The following is a 21,080-nucleotide window of genomic DNA, read 5'->3' as shown; positions in this document are numbered from 1 at the left end:
CAAACTAGGACCTACCGGATAACCGAGTTACTCAAATGCCTTCTCCTCATATGGAGGGCTTACAAGTAGAGTTAACTGGTTCCCACATAGTTACACGAGAGTAGAGCATTGATATCTAACACTCCCTCTCAATGTCCACCCGCAAGTGAACTTATTTTTTCAGCCCAATGCCAAGTCGATGAAGATGCCTCTCCAGCAAGTCTCTTCCAAGAGCCTTCGTGAAGATGTCCGTAGCATTCTCTATACTCGGACAGTACACCAAGTCGACCTCTCCATCCCATGATGATCTCACTACAAAGTGATATTGAATCTCAATGTGTTTTGTACTCCACTTCGTCCACCAGTGGTGCTGAATCCTCATTTGAGAGCTTCACGCCAACCTCCATAGCGGTGCCAATTGTCTTGCACTTAGCCATGCCAAATGCCTTCAGTATCTCTCCAGCATACTTCAGCTATGAGATGAAAATCTGTTTTGGCTCTTGCCAAACTTCAATCCCCAAATAGAAATGCATCAACCCGAAATCTGTCATTTCAAACTCTCTTCCTAGCAACTGCTTTGTCTGCGAGAGCTTTTCTTCATGGTTCCCTATTATGACAAGGTCGTCCACATAAAGGACCACGATCATACACCTGCCTCCTTCTCTGTAGATATACAAATTTGCATCAAATGGGCTCCTCCTGAACCCGTTTTGCAAAAAGTAGGCATCAATCCGTTGGTACCATGCTCGTGGGGCCTGTTTCATCCTGTAAAGTGCCTTCTTCAATTTATAGACTTTACCTTCTGAACCTAGGATCACAAAACCTGGTGGTTGTTCCACGTATACCTCCTCCTTGAGATCTCGATTCAGAAAGGCGGATTTTACATCCATCTGAAACACGGTCCAACTTTCCTATGCTGCTAAAGCCAAAACACTGCGAATTGTGGTTAGTCAAGCTGTGGGAGCAAAAGTATCCTGATAATCAAAACCATGTACCTGTGCGAATACTTTTGCCACGAGCCAAGGCTTGTACTTATCCAACGTGCCGTCGGACTTATACTTGGTCTTGTACACCCACTTGGTGCCGATTACCTTGCATTTTGGTGGTCGATCCACAAGGTCCCAAGTGTTGTTCTTCATTATGGAGCCTGATGCCTCTTCAAGACATTTGGGTTCTTTAGCATGGATCACCTCTGTCATCAAAGCAAAGTTGACCAAGTGTTCTTGCACCCTTCTTTGCTCCTCTAATCTCTTGGACCAGCATTGTTCGGATGGTTCCTCCTCAATGGCTGGAGGTTCTCTGTCGTCCAAAAGCTGCTTTACCCACTTTGGGAATGGCCGTTGCTGTTGTGGTTCTGCAGGCTCTTCTTCCTCTTCTTTATCTTGAATCCTCCCAAGCACCATTGGGGGAGTTTGGTTTGCTGTTGGTGGTTGTACTGGATGGATATCCTAGTCCTAGTTGTTTGGGAAGGAAGCATCCTCCTCCAATTGATGCGGCTGTTCTGAGAAGACCACATCACAACTTACTATTACCTTCTTGGTAACAGGATTATAGAGACGGTAACCCTTCACCTCTTCACTGTAGCCCAAGAAAATACACTTCTTGCTCTTTGGTTCCTATTTGGTCCTATTAGCATCAGGGACATGCACAAAACAGTCACATCCAAAAACTCTGAAATGTGCAGCTGAAGGTTTCTTACTAGAAAAGGCCTGCAGTGGAGTCATCCCATTCACAGCCTTTGTGTAGCTACAATTCAGAATGTAAACTACCGTGTTACATGCTTCAACTCAGAAAGTCTTTGACAAATCTTTCCCTTTCATCATACTCCTGCACATTTTGCAGATGCCGTGCATATTGCGCTCTGCTACTCCATTTTGCTGTGGTGTATGTGGCGAGGGTTTCTGCCTCTTAATCCCGTGACTTTTGTAGTAACTTTCGAATTCACTTGATGTGAACTCTCTACCTCTGTCTGATCTCAACTTCTTCACCTTCCTCCCCGTTTCTTTCTCAACCATTACATGCCATTCTTTGAACTTACTAAAAGCCTCATCTCTAGTCTTTAAGAAGTATATCCATATCCTTCTACTGTAGTCGTCGATCAGCGTCATGAAGTAGTAGGAACCACCCAAAGCTTCTGTCTCCATCTTTTCGCAGAGGTCCGTGTGAACAAGCTCTAGAGGAGCCTTTGCCCTACTGGCCTCTTTAGGAAAGGGCTGCCGATGCTGCTTGCCCATCATGCAAGCTTCACATACATCGGGCAGATCTGTAATTTCTAGTAGGTCTACAATCATTCCACTTTTATGCATCTCCTTTAAAGAACTAAGGTTTAGATGACCAAACCTCTCATGCCACAGCTTAGTGTTGCTCACATCGGCTCGAGCACTGAAAGCTGAGAGTTCGTAGATGTTGTTGCACCGTGTACCTTTACCAATGACCTTCCCTTGAAGATCCAAAATCTGTGCACCATTCTTATCGAAGTGAACTTTGAGTTCCCGATCCGTGATTGTAGAAACGGACAAGAAGTTCCTCTTGATATCTGGCACATAAAGAACATCGAACAATTGTTTTACAACTCCATTTGACTTGAGAGCAATCGTACCTTTTCCTTTTGCTGGACATTTTGCATCATTGTCGACTGCTACCAGGATGTCATTCCCTATCGAATGTAGAGAGGTATACCAATCCTTCCAACTAGTCATGTGACGCGATGCACCACTGTTAATAATCCAAGGTTCATCCATAGGTACATGAACTGCCTCCATGCGAATCTCCTCAATTGCTACGAATAGCTCTACTGATACTGCCTGCGCGCTGTTGTTGGACTCTTTCTTTACTCTGTTCTTCTCATCTGCAATCTTCTTCTGGCACTCATTCTACTTGTGCCCTGCCTTGTTGCAATAGAAGCACTTGATCTTCTTCTTTCTCTTTTTATCATCAGAAGAAGATGGGTTACCAGAGTCCTTACCCTTACCTTTCTTTGATCCAGCTAAGAAAGCTGAATCTTCTCCAGTCCTCATCTTTTGACGCATCTCCTCCTCCAGAAGCATCGTGCTGAAATCCTTAAAGTTGAGGGGCGGATTTATGTTTTGTGTATTCAGTGCCGTAACAAGACCGTCGTACTTTGGTGGGAGAATCCGTATGCACCTTCGTGCTATATTCTCGCTCGTGATGGTGATGCCAATTGTAGTTATCTGATCGTGCAGATTCTTCACCCTGGTGATGAACTTCTCTGTCGTTTCAAACTAAGACAGTTTCTCGTTCACGAGTTGAGTCTCCAGATTCTGAATCCGTGTCTGATTCATGGTCTCGTATTGATTTTTCACGACCGTCCATGCCTCCTCTGCCATGGTAACATGTTGAATTAATGCCATGACAGAATCATTTACATTGCAGACAACAGAACACAGCGCATCTACATTTCTTCTTATCCATGCAAGAATCTCATCTGCAGTTGGTACTATATGTTGTCCTACATTGGCTGGATTTGGTCTCACAACCAGCTTCACGTCCACCGCAGTAGCAGTATTCCAAAGCTCGTATGTGCTTAGGATGGTCTTCATCTTGAACTTCCAGAGTGGATAGTTAGTGCCATCCAACTTTCTGCTTTCGCTGAACGGTGGGATTCGCAGTCTTGCAGGCTGGGCCATCTCTCACAATCTGTTCACAAACAAAAACACACTACCAAATCTTCTTGCTAGAGCCCAAGCTCTGATACCATGTAAGAAAACAATACAACGTCTGTGCTCAACAGATAACAGGATCTCATACGCAAGAGAGAAAAGTAGATAGTATGGAGAATCAAAAATTTGATTACTATAAAACTGATACAATAGATGGCGTTGCCTCCCAGCCGTGCACTTCTATGTGAGAAGCTTCGATGGTGTGCTGGAAACAGTAGAGGACGAAGGCTAGATGCTAAGGAATCAAGGTTGCTATAGCCAGTGATGATGATGGGCTTCACAGGCTTGCTCTTATATAGCCACCAGTCGTAGTCGGTTAGACCCAATTGGGAGACCGACCCAGTCTGCCCAAAATGACCGTCGGTCCTAAAATAGGCCACCGACCACACGATAGAATTGTGGCGCAAAATAGAGCAACTAACCTACGTCTTCCGTTTGGCCCAGAGCCATCCGAGATCATCTGGGGCTCCAAACGGGCCCCGCAGCCCGAGAGTGGGCTACCCCAAGAAATGCTCCGTCTACCCTCAGTGCGGTCAGTCATGGGATGCCTTCCCGCACTTGCATGTAGCCTAGTTGGAAGTGTGCCAACTCTATCTAAAGCCTCTAGCCATCAGGCCACACATGGCCCCCATCTAGTGTCCTACCAAGACCTACCGGATAACCGAGCTACTCAAATGCCTTCTCCTCATATGGGGGGCTTACAAGTAGAGTTAGCTAGTTCCCACATAGTTACATGAGAGTGGAGCATTAATATCTAACATTGAAGTCAATGGATGTTTTGACAATGGAGGATATGCTATTTCGAATTGGGAAAAAATTTGGAGGGTCTCGCAAGGAAGAATTAAAAGTGGCTATCTGAGAGAGGATGGTAGATTGGAGAGCATTCATAGAGCCACATTTACAAGCAAGAGATGATGCCCTAATAGGACACACAAATCCACACTAATTTCGGTTTCACATGGATAACAATATTCTAGTGATGCAATGGAAGCACTACTCAGTAGATGGAGATCATTTATGGAGTGAGTCATATGCTTTATTATAGCAAATAATTCCATTGGAGAAAACTAGATTTGTTCTTGCAAAAAACAAATCACTTGACATAGATGAAATGAAAGGCTTGAAAGCCTTCATTGATAAACATCTTCAAAGTATGATGCAAAAATATCCTGAGCAATCAACTAAGAATTTGGAGACAATTAAATCAACTGAAGCACTTATCCAATCTTTAGAAAGATAAGAAAATTTAATGAGCATTGAATACTATGAATCCTTTTGGTCAGAACAAGCTAGGTCACCAAGTTTTCCTTTGGATATAAATATGTTAGTAGATCTGGAGGAAGCAGAGGAATGCCTTTTACCTCGAAAATATTGTGGCAGGAAGGGAGACAAACCCTTACCAGAGTTTATACCATCTAATGAGATTGAAGAGGATCTATTTGTTGCAGTTTGGGCATCTAATCTAGGTTTAGAGTTGGATGACCAAGGTGGCCCAATTTGGGTTGCAAAGGTTGCTAAGATGGAAAGGGATGACAAGGGAACTCCTATAACATTCACAGCTTTATGGTATGAACCAAAGCCATTGAAAAATCTCCCGAGAAGATATACAATAAAACAACTCTATGAGGGATGCTTGCAAAAGAAACGTGAATGGGTTCCAAATAATGAGGGATTAACAAAGGTGGAAGTCAGTAGCATTATTCATTGCTGAAAATCGAGGACATGAAGTTTTAAAAAGAAGCATGGATACAATGTTGAAAAATGTATCACAATCCTTGATCCAAGTCATGTCCATATTAAACATCATTTGGCAAGACTTGATCCATCAAGCACAAATACATTACATGAATCTGATGACTCTGAATGAGATTCAGATGCATAAGATAATGTTTTGTATGCTTTTTTCCATACAAATGGTGTATCTATATACCACCAATAAGATAATTTATTGTATGCTTTGTTTTTCAAAAAAAGGGTGTATCTATACACCACATATATAATGAATTCAACAATCTTTTTTTTCAAAAAAATGGTGTATCTATACACCACTTATATGTTGAATTCAACAAACTCTTTTCATATGGTGTCATATTTTCACTTTATCAGCATAGTGCTAAAATTGAACTAATGAGTCTTTTTTTTTTAAATTAGAGGCCACCACTTGACTTTTCAGCTTAATAAGGCCATATTTGTATATAAATGACCCATTTAGTGCTCTAAAAAACCCAATTTTTTAGCTCACTAAGTGAAGTTGAGTGGAGAGGATATGCTCCAAAAAAAAGTCCAAACCAGGAGAGAAAGTCCAAAAATTTTGAAAGTGTGTTGTAGTCGTTTTTCAGCTTGAAAGCCATTTTTTGACTGGTTTTGTTCCTGTCACCAGTTTAGCCAGTTTGTAAATATTTTTACAATCTTAAATAAAGAAAATGTGATTGGCGTTTTTGTAACTATGTTTCTATGTGTTTTCTTGTATAATTTTTATTAATAGTTAAATTTTTTAAATAACATTCTGAATTTTATATGGTGGTTGTAATTTATCCGGTCAGCTTTAGTTGGTGTAATTACGATATTAGAGATGTTAGATCTAATGACTGGGATGGTGTTTCCGTCGACCCGAGTCGCCATTGACGGAGTCGGGAAGGGCCATGGGCAGGCCTTTGGCACAAGGAATACGGCAGGATTCCGATGACCACTCAGTGGGCCAAGACCCCGGGAAGGCCTATCGGCTTGGAGTCAAATCGATTGAAAAGGTTGACAAATGGTCCTTCTCGGTCGTCAAGGGAACTCGGGAGGGGAAAAGTGGTCACCATATGGCAAGTATAGCTGCCGGTTTTTGGGAGGCGCATTCCACCCTTTTAAGAGGGCTTGACCCATGACCTTGATGTGGTAGTCATGGTTGGCAGTTCTTCAACATAAGCGTGACCACTTGATTTGAAGAGGAACAGTCCAACAACGACATCCACAGTTCCAGTAATGGCCCAGAGCTGGAATCATATCTATAGGGGAATGGGACAGTGAGGCTTTTCCGAAAACTAAAGTGCCCTATTTTTACCATTTTTATGTCTGAAATGGCAACCAAAAAAGCCATATATTTTGCCATTTTTACGTATGAAATGGCAGCTAAAAGTGCCATATAGTTTTGCCATTTCTGCATGCAAAATGGAAACCAAAAGTGCCATATATTTATGCCATTTTGATGTCTGAAATGGCAACCAAACGTGCCATATATTTTGCCATTTTTACGTATGAAATGGCAACTAAAAGTGCCATATAGTTTTGCAATTTCAACAACCAAAATTACCATATATTTTTGCCATTTTTAATGTATGAAATGGCACTACATTTGAGATCAACTGTGAAAGAAATGGCAAAAGGTGACATAAAAATTGTCACTTATTATATTCAAAATGGCAAAAGATGACAGAAATTTTGCAAGATTTCATGTTGAAAATGGAAATAAAGTGGCATACAAAATGCCGGTTATTATGTCACAAATGGCAAGAAATGGTATCACAATTGCCATTTCTTATTTTATAAACATCATTCAAAATGGGCAAAAAAAGTTAACTGAACTACTAACTTTTAAAATGGAAAAAAAAGTTACATGACATTGGAATCTTAAATGACTAAAATTTTACATTGGATACTTGGTATCCATGAATGAAACTTATTGTCTTAGTGTGAAAGATTAATCAAAAGTCTTAAGTGCATCAGTACACTCATAGTACACAGTGTGAAGAAGTCAGCTAAAATTCCAAGGAATAACTTTTACCTTTTATAACACGCATTTTACTTTATATTAAATATTATTCAATAGTTAATTGAGAAATAAATAATACAATTTGTACATAGCAAAATAAAATATAAAATTATAAAGACATTACATGAAGAGTTTTCCAACATTCAAGCCTACAGCTTGACCCAATGTCTGAATCTCATCATTTGCTTTAAATATACAAGCATCCTTACTGATTGCATTGTCAACTTGTATTGCTACATAACCAACTCCTATTGGTATAGTATAAAATCCAAATGAAGGATCCAAGCTTATTATTGTCCCTATGCCCACTATGTCTTTTGAGTCCTTATGTAAGATCTTTACTCATTCAACGTCATCCCCTTTGAAAAGCATCAACCTACAAAGATACATTCAAAAGATCATTAGTGAAATATTTGTTTAAAATATCTTTATGCAAAATATCCAAAAATGTTATGGTCATTGCAATACTAATTAAGAAAAATAAATAAATTTAAGTTACTCGGAAAACACGCATGTCATTTGTTTGTGCTGTTGTCTTTTCTACTCCAATTTTTTATTCATGAACCTTTTTAAAATAAACTAATGCTTCATGTGAATGCTTTCTACTCTACTCAAAGATCCATAAACCTTTTCAAAACAATATCTACAATGCATGCACGTGTGTGTGTGTGTGTGTGTGTGTGTGTGTGAGAGAGAGAGAGAGAGAGTACAATCATTTTTTTGTGAAAATTATCATGAAGAAGGCATGAAATTTATGAATCGTGTGTGTGTGTGTGGTTGTAAATCAGCCATATGCCACTTGCCATAATCCTTAATAATCATTTGAATGTGGCATACAAAACTCTCCCAAGCAAAATCCAAATCCTCATAAGGATGCAACCAAAGAGGTCAGCAGGGGCAAGTGGCAATGGCAAGATGTCCTAGGTTTATGTCCTAGGTCTAAAATCATAAATTTTGGTTGGGTTTTGTACTCTAAACCCTAAACCCTATTTTTTATTCGCTATCAGTTGAAGACAAAGCAATGATTCATGTTGGCTTGAGGTGCTAGCTTCTTCATCTCTCTCCCCGAACAATTCCCTCTGCAAATTCATGAACTGCTCATCGAACATGTCGTACTCTAGTGCAACATCCTCGATTGCCTTCTGTGTTGGTTGGATTGGTGAGGCTCGAGTCATCAAATTGTGAAATCTCATCGATTGTTGGATTGGCTGGAGCATCAAAGTCAATGACATCATCAAAGGTGTCATTCGAGAGCCGACATAGCACCTCATCCTCTTGAAGACCAGTTTCTTCCATCATTTCCAATAGGGTAAGGTATTCCTCACCCTCAATCCTGATTGGATCAACCGAAGCAAGGTGTGGCTTTGTTGCTGCCTCATCTAGATTATAGGTAGAGGATGGATATGCACGAGTCGGATATGAAGATAATATGACCTCACTTTCAACTTGCTCCTCAGCTAGGCTAATATTATGCTCCTCAGGCTCCAGGTCTAGGTTTAGGTCATCTCCTCCACCACTTGTTGTTGGACCTGCTCTACCATTTGTGGATGTAGGACCCTCGGGCTGCTCACCAACATCCTCACATCAAACTTGCTAGTCGCAAGGAGAATGGTAAGGGCTACATCTCTTTCGATCAAATGAATTGGGGAAGATGAATCATCCCCGATGGGAATTGCATACTCACAGAGAGAGATAGGGACATTATCCATGGCCCTACCTAGTGTCTTCTTGAAGTTAGCACTCTAGTCAAAAGAGCTCAAAATATCCAATGAAACCCATTGGTGAGGGGATCTAGTAATCGCGACAGATTGCCCATGGATAAGTCTATCAAAAAACTAAAGAGAGGGATTATCAACAGGAAGGAGAGCTCTCAAGTGTGTGACACAAGATGGAATGCCTTGCAGAAGATAGGATAAACCTGCTTTGTAGAGGCATGGGAATTAGTGGATGAAATCCACTGGTCAAAAGCCTCTCTAGGGGAAGCCATGAGTGTAGGAGGATGCTCAAGAAGATGAAAGAGGAGGCTAAGGAATGCAAGGTCTGTGGGGGTTAAAGGTCACTATGCCTTTACCCGGTTATGTACAATACTCAAACACATATATAAATGAATGAAAAAGAAGATTAGGGTGTTCCGCACCCACCAAAACTTATGTGGCTCTCTATCTCTCTCTCTCCCTCTTCCGTTCTTGCTTCTGTTAAGAGCACTCTCAACTGGTATCAGAGCCCGGGTGATCTAGCTGAGCATGCGTGAATGCCTGGAAGCTCAGCAGCTCTGTGGGAGGAAGGAGAACCTCTGTGGGAAGCTTTGTGGGTGACTTTACTTACATCCAAGTGTGCAGAGACCTTGGAGGAACCTTTGGAAAAGTCACTTTGGTTTTGCGAAGTGGTTTTGAGAGCCTGTTAAGTGTTTTCAAAAAAAAGTCGTTTTTTGAGCTTTTCCCTCTTCCGTTCGATGACAGAGACTCCGTATTAACTTGTAGAGGCAACTATTGCTTGCTTTTGGTGTCCACTTCACTTTAGGAGCTTGGAAACACCTTCATTCTTGAATCTGGGATCATTTCATTGGATTTCTGACTTACTATGTTAGTTTCTGCGTTTTTCTACCCGGGTGTTGGAACTCAAGTTTGGAGCAACCATTTGCAGATCTGTCTGTTCCAGTGGACTCAGGAGGTCCTAAAACTTCTATGTTGCTCATCATTCGCACTTCGATGGAGTTTACAAACAGCTCTGTTTCCAAAAACGTATTTCAGTCCGTGTGTTGGACCCAGTGACTGAGACCACGGTTTCCAAAACCGTCTGTTCCATTGCATTCCGGACGCCCAAAAACCCCTACTTGTTAGTTCTTGCACGATTTGGTGGAGTATTTTCAGAGTTATAGATCTCTGTGTATTCGATTTCGTCTCTCTGTTATGCATTTTTCATTCTAAGGTTTTGAAACCTTAGATTTATGCCACATGGTAGTAGATAAGTGTTGACTCCCATTTCTCACTCATCGGTTGGGATTGGAGTTCCAGCAGAAGAGAGATATTTGCAGATTTTCTTGCTGAGTCCGATTATGCAATGGCACCCATGTTGTGAGGCATCTCAGGTTCTATTTTCAATAGCGGTCTTTTTCGTGGGACCATGATTTCTTGAGCATACCTTATGCAGATCACTTTGGTTGCAGTTTGAGCCATGTGCGCTCATTCGTGGTGTGCATTGGGTTGCAGTGGATGATTTATAGGCCATTTGGATGCATTGCGATCCTTATTGGATGCGCTGATAGGCCCAAATTGCCTTATGGAATGCTATTTTTATGGACGCTTTGCACATGGATGCTATTTTATGCTGAGGGACAGCTTTGACACATTGCAGGTGATGCACTGATAGTGCTATGCTCTCTTGGATGAGATATTATTGATGCATATGCCCATGGACGGTGTTAATGCTTGAGCCATTTGGCACCTATTGGCATTTTGTATTTCCATTGCAGTTGGCATTTTCTTTTGGGCCAGATTTGCTCATATGCATGCATAGTACATGCACATGAGTCAGCTGCATCTTTTGACGCTTTGAGCTTTGAGTTTTGGTGATATTGTGGCATACACATTTGGGTGCACCTCGTATTTGGTGTGATTCTCTCTTATAGGCACTAGCATTTGGGATTTTGCTTTATTAGCATCATGGCATCGTCTTCCATGTTTGAAAAGGAGTTTTTCAACATTAAAAAGTTTGATGGGACAAACTTTTCTTTGTGGAAAGAACAGATAAGGGATGTGCTTATTCAAAAGAAGCAGATTAAACCGTCGACAGGTATTGAAGCTAAGCCTGCAAATATGTCTGAGGATGATTGGAATGAGTTGGATGCATTAGCAAAGTCTACTATTAGACTTCATCTTGCAGAGTCAGTTTATTTCATAGTAGTAAATGAGCAGACTATGGAAGATTTGTGGAAGAAACTGTGTGCCACTTATGAGAAGGAAACTGCCTCTAATAAAGTTTACCTCATGAAGAGGTTGTTTGAGCTTCAGATGAAGGAAGGGGTCTCCATTGCTTCTCACTTGAATGAATTCAATGTTTTTTTCAGCTAGCTTCAGGCTCAAAAGATGAATTTTGATGCGGAGACTAAGGCAATATTTCTCTTATGTTCATTGCCATCCTCATGGGATACCTGCCGTACAGCTGTTAGTAACTCTGCACCTAGTGGAGTACTAAAATTTGATGATTTTGTGGGTAGCTTGTTGGCCGAGGAGATTAGACAGAAGTCTATGGATGGCAACAAGCAGGATGCAGCCTTAAATGTGCAAAGGGGCAGGTCACAGTTCAGGGGGAAGTCCCAAGAAAGAGGGAAGTCTCGTAGCAAATCCAGGGCATGGAACATTGACTGTTACCACTATGGCAAGAAGGGCCATATGAAAAAGGATTGCTACAAGCTGAAAAGAGAGCAAAAGGATAAGAAAAAGAATGCGAATTGGGGTGCAAATCAAAAGGAAGAGAGTCCAAGGGAGGACAAAGGAAAAGTGAAGATCGAGGAGATCAATGCAGTCACACGTGATAGTGACAATGACGTTCTCTTCATGTCTACTTTATCTGCAGAGTTGCTTACCACTTCAGATATTGCATATTCCCAGGATTGGATTTTGGATTATGGTGCTTCATTCCATGTTACTCCCCATAGGGAATGGTTCTCCAGTTATGATAGTGGAAAGATAGGTTGTGTGCATCTTGGAAATGACTATGCATGTGACATAGTGGGAGTAGGTGACATAAAGTTTTCTTTTGCAAATGGGTCTGCATTTATTTTGAAACATGTGAGACATGTGCCTAAGTTGACCAAGAGTCTTATTTCAGTGGGTCAGCTAGATGATGCTGGTTTTCACACCACTTTTGGCTTTCAAAGTTGGAAAATTCAGAAGGGCTCTATGCTTTTGGCCAGGGGTGCCAAGTGTGGGACTTTGTATCCCTTACATGTATCAAGGGTCTTTGATCATGTTGTTGCAATAACCGAGCAGCCAAGTACTTCTTTGTGGCATTGCAGGTTGGGGCGCATGAGCCAGAATGGAATGAAACTCTTATGTTGTTTGGATTATGTACGGCATTTGAGTTTCTCTGATATTGAATTTTGTGAGCATTGTCTCTATGGGAAGCAAACTAAATCAGCCCATAAAAGAAGGGGAAAGAAAGAGTCTCAAAAGCTTGATTTGGTGCATTCAGATGTATGTGGTCCCATGCCTACACGGTCATTAGGCGAGGCTGAATACTATGTGACATTCATTGATGATGCAACTAGGAAAGTGTGGGCTTATGCTATAGCTCGAAAGAGTGATCAGAAATGGCTGGCCTTGGTTGAGAATCAGTCAGGTAGAACGCTTAAATGCCTACAGACTGACAATGGTGGAGAGTATCTCTCTCATGACTTTCAGCATTTCTGTGATACACGTGGGATTAAGAGGGAGCTCACATCCCCTCGTACTCCAGAGAAAAATCCAGTTGCAGAAAAGATGAACCGTACCATTCAAGAAAGGTTGCAATGCATGCTTTGGTGGTTTTTGGGCTAAGGCAATGAAGACTGCAGTACATGTGATCAATAGATCACCTAGTAAGAGTTTGGATGGTGGTATTCCTGAAGAGGCATGGAGTGGCAAGAAGCCCTCTTACTCTCATTTACGTATATTTGGGTGTGAGGTATATGCATGTGCCGAAAGAGCTTCGAAAGAAGCTAGATCCTAAGTCTAGGAAATGCATCTTTCTGGGTTATGGTGAAAGTGGAGAGATGGGCTATCGTCTCTGGGATTCAGAAGCAAAGAAGATCATATGCAGCCATGATGTAGTCTTCAATGAGAAGAAGATGCATAAGGCACCCATGAGGGACGTGAAAATGAGGAGAATCACTTTCTAAGATGTGAATCCACCTACATATGTTGATAGATAGCAAGCTATCCATGCACCAAATGTGTAAGAAATGGTACCACCAAGTACTCCCACAGGTATACAATCAAGAATAGATGATGGATCATCTATTGGTGGAAATGATGAGCCAAATGTGGCTAATATGCAGGTGGGATAGCAAGCTGAAATTCCCTTGAGAAGATCATCTAGAGTGTCTAGACTGCCTGATAGGTTTGTTCCAGGGGTAGACTATGTGATCCTTACTGATTGTGGGGAGCCTTCTTGCTACAAAGAGGCTATGATGCATGAGGATCAACGCAAGTGGGAGTATGCTATGCAATCAAAGATGAGTTCACTTATGAAGAATAAGACTTGGGACTTGGTTTCTTTGCCACATGGAAAGAAAGCATTGCCATGTAAATGGATCTACAAGATGGTCACAGGTGATGATGTGCCTAGGTACACTAAAGGGTTCAAGCAAGAGAAGGGTGTGGACTTTGATGAGATATTCTATCCGGTTGTGAAGATGACCACACTTAGATGCATGCTTAGACTAGTGGCATCAGAGGATATGGAGCTTATGCAGATGGATGTCAAGACAGCTTTCTTGCATGGGGATTTGCATGAGGAAATTTACATGGCACAGCCGGAAGGCTTTGAAGAAAAGGGCAAAGAGCATTTAGTTTGCAAGCTGAAGAAGAGTCTCTATGGTCTTAAGCAAGTGCCTAGAGAATGGTATCAGAAGTTTGATGCTTTCATTCGGTCCCAGGGTTTTAGAAGGAGTGAAATTGATCACTGCCTCTACACTAAAGGGCTGAGGATAATAGCCTGATAATCCTAGCACTATATGTGGATGATATGCTATTGGCTAGCAAGAATACTTATGAGCTAGATGCATTAAAGGCCAAGTTGCATGAGGCCTTTGATATGAAGGATTTGGGACTTGCAGGTCATATTCTTGAATCAGAAAGGCTGAATTTTGCTCCATTTAGGTTGAAAAAAAGCTCTTCTCTTTCTGAGATCCTGATAAAGGCAAGGGAGTTATGGGTGGGATGTGAAAAGCTACAAACAGTGAAGGGTAGGAGACCTACATCTGAGTACATGGCAAAGAGGACTCGGTTCTAAAGATGCTTGAAAGGTGTTGTAAGCAATATGCAAGGCATACCAAGTTATAAGGTTGAGGCAAAGGATCTGAACACCACCGTTGCAAGATACAGGGATGTTACTTGCATTGTCTTCTGCGAGGACTCAATGTTTCAGAGCATGGTGGATGTTTGCCAAGCATATGAAACAAGAAAGATATCCTTTGAGGCACTAGAGCACACTGCAACTCAGAGGAAAAAAATAATGAAACTGATGTCTATTATTTAGTGGAGAGCATTAAGATTTGTTCCAGATGCAATAACAGAAGAAGTATGCAAGAAGATCCTAAGCGATGACTGCTTCTTCGGAAAGAAGAGCAAGCATAGCAACTTGGATGAAGTGGTAACCCGAATGATTCAAAGTGAGGCTGCTCTCTTGGCACTATTGTTTTTATTGGAAATCTGATGATGAGTTAGCTGGCAAGTCAATTGATGTGGATAAGAAGAAAGCACTTAGCCTAGGTCAACTCCTTGATAAGACATGATCTAGAAAGTGGTTGGCTTCAGTGGATGCGGATGCCACACCAACAAAGGATCTAAGAGCTAAAATGCCAAAGGTTGTTGAGACAGAATATATGGACATCAAGAAAAAGGCCTTGTAGTCCACTGCCCAAGGTAGAGCAATTGTGTATTTTTCATAAATGAATTGCAAGGACCTTGCAGTGTTATGGATAGTTGAACTTGTGCGGTTTATCATAGAAGGTCCTATGGTAGATAAGAAAAGATCAATGTTGGTCCTGTTTGTGACAGAATCACAAAGGGATGCCTTGTATGCGAGTTTGACATCTGCATTTGGGTATTTACTTTCAAAAGTATACCATGGTATAGCCCTACACAATCATATGACTGTCTTGGAAGGCACTGCCATTCAAGTCTTGCAGCCTTTCTTGATGTGCTTCTTATCCAGGGGTGATGGCAATCTAGTCAAAATTCCTTTAAGGACTCTCGAGCTTCATTACTTTGAGGAAAATAAGATTAAGCTTGATGCAGCAATGGTGGATTATAGAAAGCCGATGGATCCTGATGTGATACTAAGATGACAAAGAAATTACTGAATGATGGGTGGGAAGTAGCATTGTATTGAATGGGTTTTGCTACTGAGAAAACGCCAAGGTAGAAATGTAAATGTCATTGATACCCCCCATCAGATTGAGTTCTTTGACACATATTACAGTTGCACTACCTTCTTTGAAGAGGAAAATGTCAAAGAAGAGGGTAGTGAGAAAAATGTCGAAGACGAGGGTAGTGAGTCTGAGGGTGATGATTCTAGCTCAGGTGATGATGAGGATGAAAGCTCTGCATCTGATGACTTATGCCGAGAAGAAATCCGCATAAAGAATAAGGGTAATCAATTGTCAACTAGAGTCAAGGAGGTTCCACTCATCATACGGGAAGGCCCGCGGCAGTAAGAAGTAGTAGTATAGCACGTCATAGGAAAAGGTAAAGCTAAAGAGGTGGAAGCACTTCCCTTGAAATTAAAAGTGAGGAAGGCACCCTTGATCTTGGGTGAAGGACATGCAAGTGGATCAAGCAAGGAAGCCTTACCCAAAGAAGGTATGGACGAGGCAAAGCATGACCAGGAGGAGTTACCAGGAGGCATAGATGGTTCTTCAACCATGACCTTACAAACTCTAGAGCAACCTACTAGTCAGGAACCTAGTAGCCAGGACCCTACTGACCAAGAACTTGGTCATGAGACTCTAGAGCAGCCTACTAGTTAGGTGCTTGGAACTGAAGAGCAAACTACTAGGCAGGATGATACTAGCCAGGACCTTGCTACTGAGACTCCAGTCTTAGAGTCCTATTAGTCAGGACCCTGGTAGTCAAGGGTGCATTGAGGACATTGGTACTATCTTAGAGTAGCCTATTAGTAAGGACCTTGGTAGTCAAGGGCCTGGCATTGAGGACATTGGTACTAAGGAACATGATGGCTAACGGCTTTGTAATCACAAGTTTTGAACTTCTATGTAAAGCGAATATCTAATAAAAAGTTAACTACTTTTTTGACTTCTTTACTCTCATTATTGTGTATAAAGCTTGTTTATGAGGTCCATTTTATACTTAATGGTGTATTTACAACTTTATGTCAATGTATTTTTATAGTTAAGGGTGTTTTTTAATACCAAGTGAGGTGTATATGTACACCACTTACACATAAAAGGATTTATGTACACTACCTTTCTAAGGGGTATATGTACACCCTCTTTCTAAAAGAAATGGTCATAAAGGTGTGTGCACACCACTTATACATAAAGGGGTTTATTTACACCACCTTTCTAAGAGAATTGGTCATCTATTGATGTTCTTAGGTGATAGTAGCTCAATTCATAAGAAGTTATGAAGATGTTTATGTAGACCACCTTTGTAAGAGATTTGGTTATGCATTGATGTTCTTAATACTTAATCACCAAATCTTTTGTTTTGAGTTGTCAAATCTAGTTCAAAAAACAACATTACTAGTATATTCAAAAAATTTGGACTGTTTTTTAGTCCATTTCTCAAATTGGACTTTACACAAGTCCAAAGTTTTTGAATAGTATGTTCTACAAAAATGTTTTTGTAACTCCAACATTGCGCATCTCTGGTTGCGTATCTCTCATCGCCCATCTACCATCTACCGGACCACCACGATACTGAAGTCCCAAAGCACGAGTAGCCGGCTACAAGCGGCTCAACTTGTCTAAAATACCACTGTCATCCTCACAATCATACAACGAGCCAAAGTCCAACAATGCACCATGTCCAGTCGAACTAGACGGAGATGAACAAACATCATCCTTGGAAGCAACAACATCAATGCCACATTCAACCGCCTTATCTCTAACATCAACACGGTGCTCCCAAATGCAGCAATACCACAAATGGAACCACCAATAGAAATCCCAGAAGAAATTCCCCCGCCAAAACATGCTCTTCTTGAAACACAATTAACTCCAACACTGAACGTGATCAAGAACTACGGACCCGAACAGGCAAAACGTCCGAAACTGTCACCCCATCAACCTTCTTAGAATACAATTTCATATTCTCTTGAAGAACCCATTAGTAACTCCCCGCAGAAATGATTGCCGGAAAGCACACTCACCACAACAAAAGAACAAAAACACAACCATTGATCAAATCCTAATCTAACAGCCCAAATCTAAAATCGCAAGTACATCCAAACAACCAATAAGAAAACACCACGCACACCACTCCAAGAAATAATAATGCACGCATAACCGTTAGATGAAATCAAATCAACGCTCCCAATAAACACACCGAAACACATGCACAGTCGTCGGATTACCCTACATCGAACGGCCAAAATCCAAAATTCTGCCACATAAAACAACACATACCAACGCAGCAACACATGTAACCACGCCCTAGTCGCAGCAAAACATGCAGACATACCACATGTCATCACCACAACAAAACATGCAACCAACCGCCAACCGATACACACCACACATGTGTCAATTGCCAACACCTCCAAGACTCCACTAAACATACACCAATCGACCACTGCAACCGACGCTCCCAAACGACCACGTGGCACTAACTGTATTTCGGACCAACCAATCAAAAGATGACATGCGTATTTTGGGCCCCTCCTGCATCCGTCGACGGTCGCGAACCGCCAACGGTCGGGAAGTACCACGCACACCACTCCAAGAAATAATAATGCATGCATAATGGTTAGATGAAATCAAATCAACGCTCCCAATAAACACACTGAAACACATGCACACTCGTCGGATTACCCTGCCAAAATCCAAAATCTTGCCACATAAAATAACACATACCACGCAGCAACACATGTAACCACGCCCTAGTCGCAGCAAAACATGCAGACATACCACGTGTCATCGCCACAGCAAAACATGCAACCAACCGCCAACCGATACATATCGCACACGTGTCAATCGCCAACACCTCCAAGACTCCACTAAACATACACCAATCAACCACTGCAACCGACGCTCCCAAACGACCACGTGGCACTAATTGTATTTCGGACCAACCAATCAAAAGATGACACGCGTATTTTGGGCCCCTCCTGCATCCGTCGACGGTCGCGAACCGCCAACGGTCGGGAAGTACCACGCACACCACTCCAAGAAATAATAATGCATGCATAACCGTTAGATGAAATCAAATCAACGCTCCCAATAAACACACCGAAACACATGCACAGTCGTCGGATTACCCTACATCGAATGGCCAAAATCCAAATCCTGCCACAAAACAACACATACCATGCAGCAACACGTGTAACCATGCCCTAGTCGTAGCAAAACATGCAGACATACCACGTGTCATCGCCACAGCAAAACATGCAACCAACCGCCAACCGATACACACCGCACACGTGTCAATCACCAACACCTCCAAGACTCCACTAAACATACACCAATCGACCACTGCAACCGACGCTCCCAAACGACCACGTGGCACCAACTGTATTTCGGACCAACCAATCAAAAGATGACACGCGTATTTTGGGCCCCTCCTGCATCCGTCGATGGCCGCGAACCGCCAATGGTCGGGAAGTCCGGTCGGAAACCGGTGTGATCGCCGTGGGCGAGTGGCCGGGGCTGCGGGTTTCCTCCGGGGAATGGCCTCCTGCCGGAGATTCCCTCATCTTCTTCTTCTTCATCATCCCGCAGCAGCAGCGACAAGTTCTAGCAGAGGACGAGGAATTGTGGATTTCGAGCTCAATCTCTTGCAGACAGCAACAGAAAGAAGAATTGCACGAAGACGACGCAGCAAACGATCAGGAATTAGTCGAGGACGATCTTCTCCGGCTTCCGCAGCAGCAACATTCACTAGCAGAAGAGGAGGAGGAAGTGTGCATTACGACAATCTTCCGCAGACAGCAGCTTGCCGCACAGCAGAACGAAGAATCGCTCGCGCAGCAAAGCTTCAGGAAGACGAACGTCCTCACCATCCGCAGCAGCAACAACTTCTCGTCTAGCAGAGGAGACGGACGTATGGATTCCGACAATCCGTATGCGGCAGCAAGACGCACAGCAGAACGAAAAATCGCACGAAGACGACGTAGCAAGCGAGCAAGAGGACGATCTTCGCCTTCGGAATTCATCTTCTCGCATCCGCAGCACCAGAATTCTGGCAAGTCTTCTAAATATTCTTGTAATTCCGGCAGCAGAAGTCCTCCTGATTCAATCACATTCTCTGATGAAATCTCCCCCGTTTCTGCTCCCTCCTCCTCCTCCTCCTCCTCCTCCTCCTCCTCCCGCATGTTTGCCCTCAGCACCGCAGCTGCTTTCCTTCATCAAGTTTCCCAACCTCCTGCATCTTCCTCCTCGCATTTCAACTCGTATTCTTACGACTCCCCGATGCTAGGATGCACCGGTTCCTCCTTCTCTGAATCGGCTGGATCATCCTGGCAGCGCCCTGCCGCTAAGTTGCAGCCCGTTCGACCTGGAACTCGGATCCGTCCTGAAATGCAAGACCTGGCACTGCTCGAATTCCTTTTGCCTCTGGAAGCTTGGCACGTTCCAAGACCTTGTGCGGTGCGAACCGATGTTAGAGTGGAGCATTCGGTGGAAAGAATAAACAGGTACATGAAAGCACTTCTCTATGCCGGGGCACAAACAAGTTTTCGTCACAGAACAGTTAAACCAAAAGAATGTCTCGATCGCGGTGATTCGGATGTGTCACCAATACAGCCTTTAACGCCAAAGTCATGGCATATTTGTGTTCATGAATCTCGTCTGTAGTGCGAACATTGATTAATCGAATTACATTAATCCTGGGAGCTTCGGATACGCGAACTTATTCCTGTAAGTTGAGGCCGTAGATTGAAAAGTGATCGTGAGAGGATGCTCGGCATTGCGACTCTTGCGAGTTGAATGTAGAAAGAAATTTGAAAGAATCACTGGAGGTTCCGTAGCATACTATTCATCCTGTAAACATAAATGCTATTTCGAATTGTAGTTCGAGAGATTTCCGAGGGAAGCTGAATTTTCCTCCATAACATTGTAGAGACGTCGGCGTTACCTTTCGAGGGGGAAAAAACAAGAACCTATCACACCACGGTAATCATCAACGGAGCTTCGCTAAGAATTTCACTGCTAGCTCTTGCATTACCGATGATTCCGCGAATGGTTTCAGCGCCAGCAGGTGCGTCTCCGAAAGTTCGGAATGCACCTGCGAGATCAGTAAGCTCGAACAACTCGCTTCAATTGCGTGCAGCGAGGTAATATAGTTTATGTTCTAACCTATCTGCATAAATGTGAGTACACACGTCTTTCATGGAAGACTGGCTTCCTGATTTACCGCTTTTTGACCACGCAGGTTCCACTTAAGAAGAGACGCTCGCTGAAAAAATCAAAACGAAATCTTACAGCTGCGAACTCTTCTTCACTTGCTTTCGGCGTCGGTCAAATTTCGACGGCAGCTCATTTTGAAGATATCTCAATCGTTCGCACGGCTTTGCAAACAGACAGCTGCCCTGCCTCTTACAAATTTCATTTCAGGGACTCCTTTCAGAGCACAAAAGCAATGAATTTGGAGCCTCGTGGCCGTTTGTTGATCAAAACAAGACCCGGATTCTATGCAGTGAATTGTGAACATCGGCCTCAGAAATTTCGAGTTAAAAGAAAAGGTAGCCACGAAACAAGAGTGCAACGCTGTGCCAAAAACGTC

Source organism: Dipteris shenzhenensis, chromosome 20, assembly GCF_047967505.1.
Source record: "Dipteris shenzhenensis isolate YYH24624 ecotype China chromosome 20, Dip_SZ_1.0, whole genome shotgun sequence".
NCBI classification, from domain to species: domain Eukaryota; kingdom Viridiplantae; phylum Streptophyta; class Polypodiopsida; order Gleicheniales; family Dipteridaceae; genus Dipteris; species Dipteris shenzhenensis.
This window is presented reverse-complemented; position numbering follows the sequence as displayed.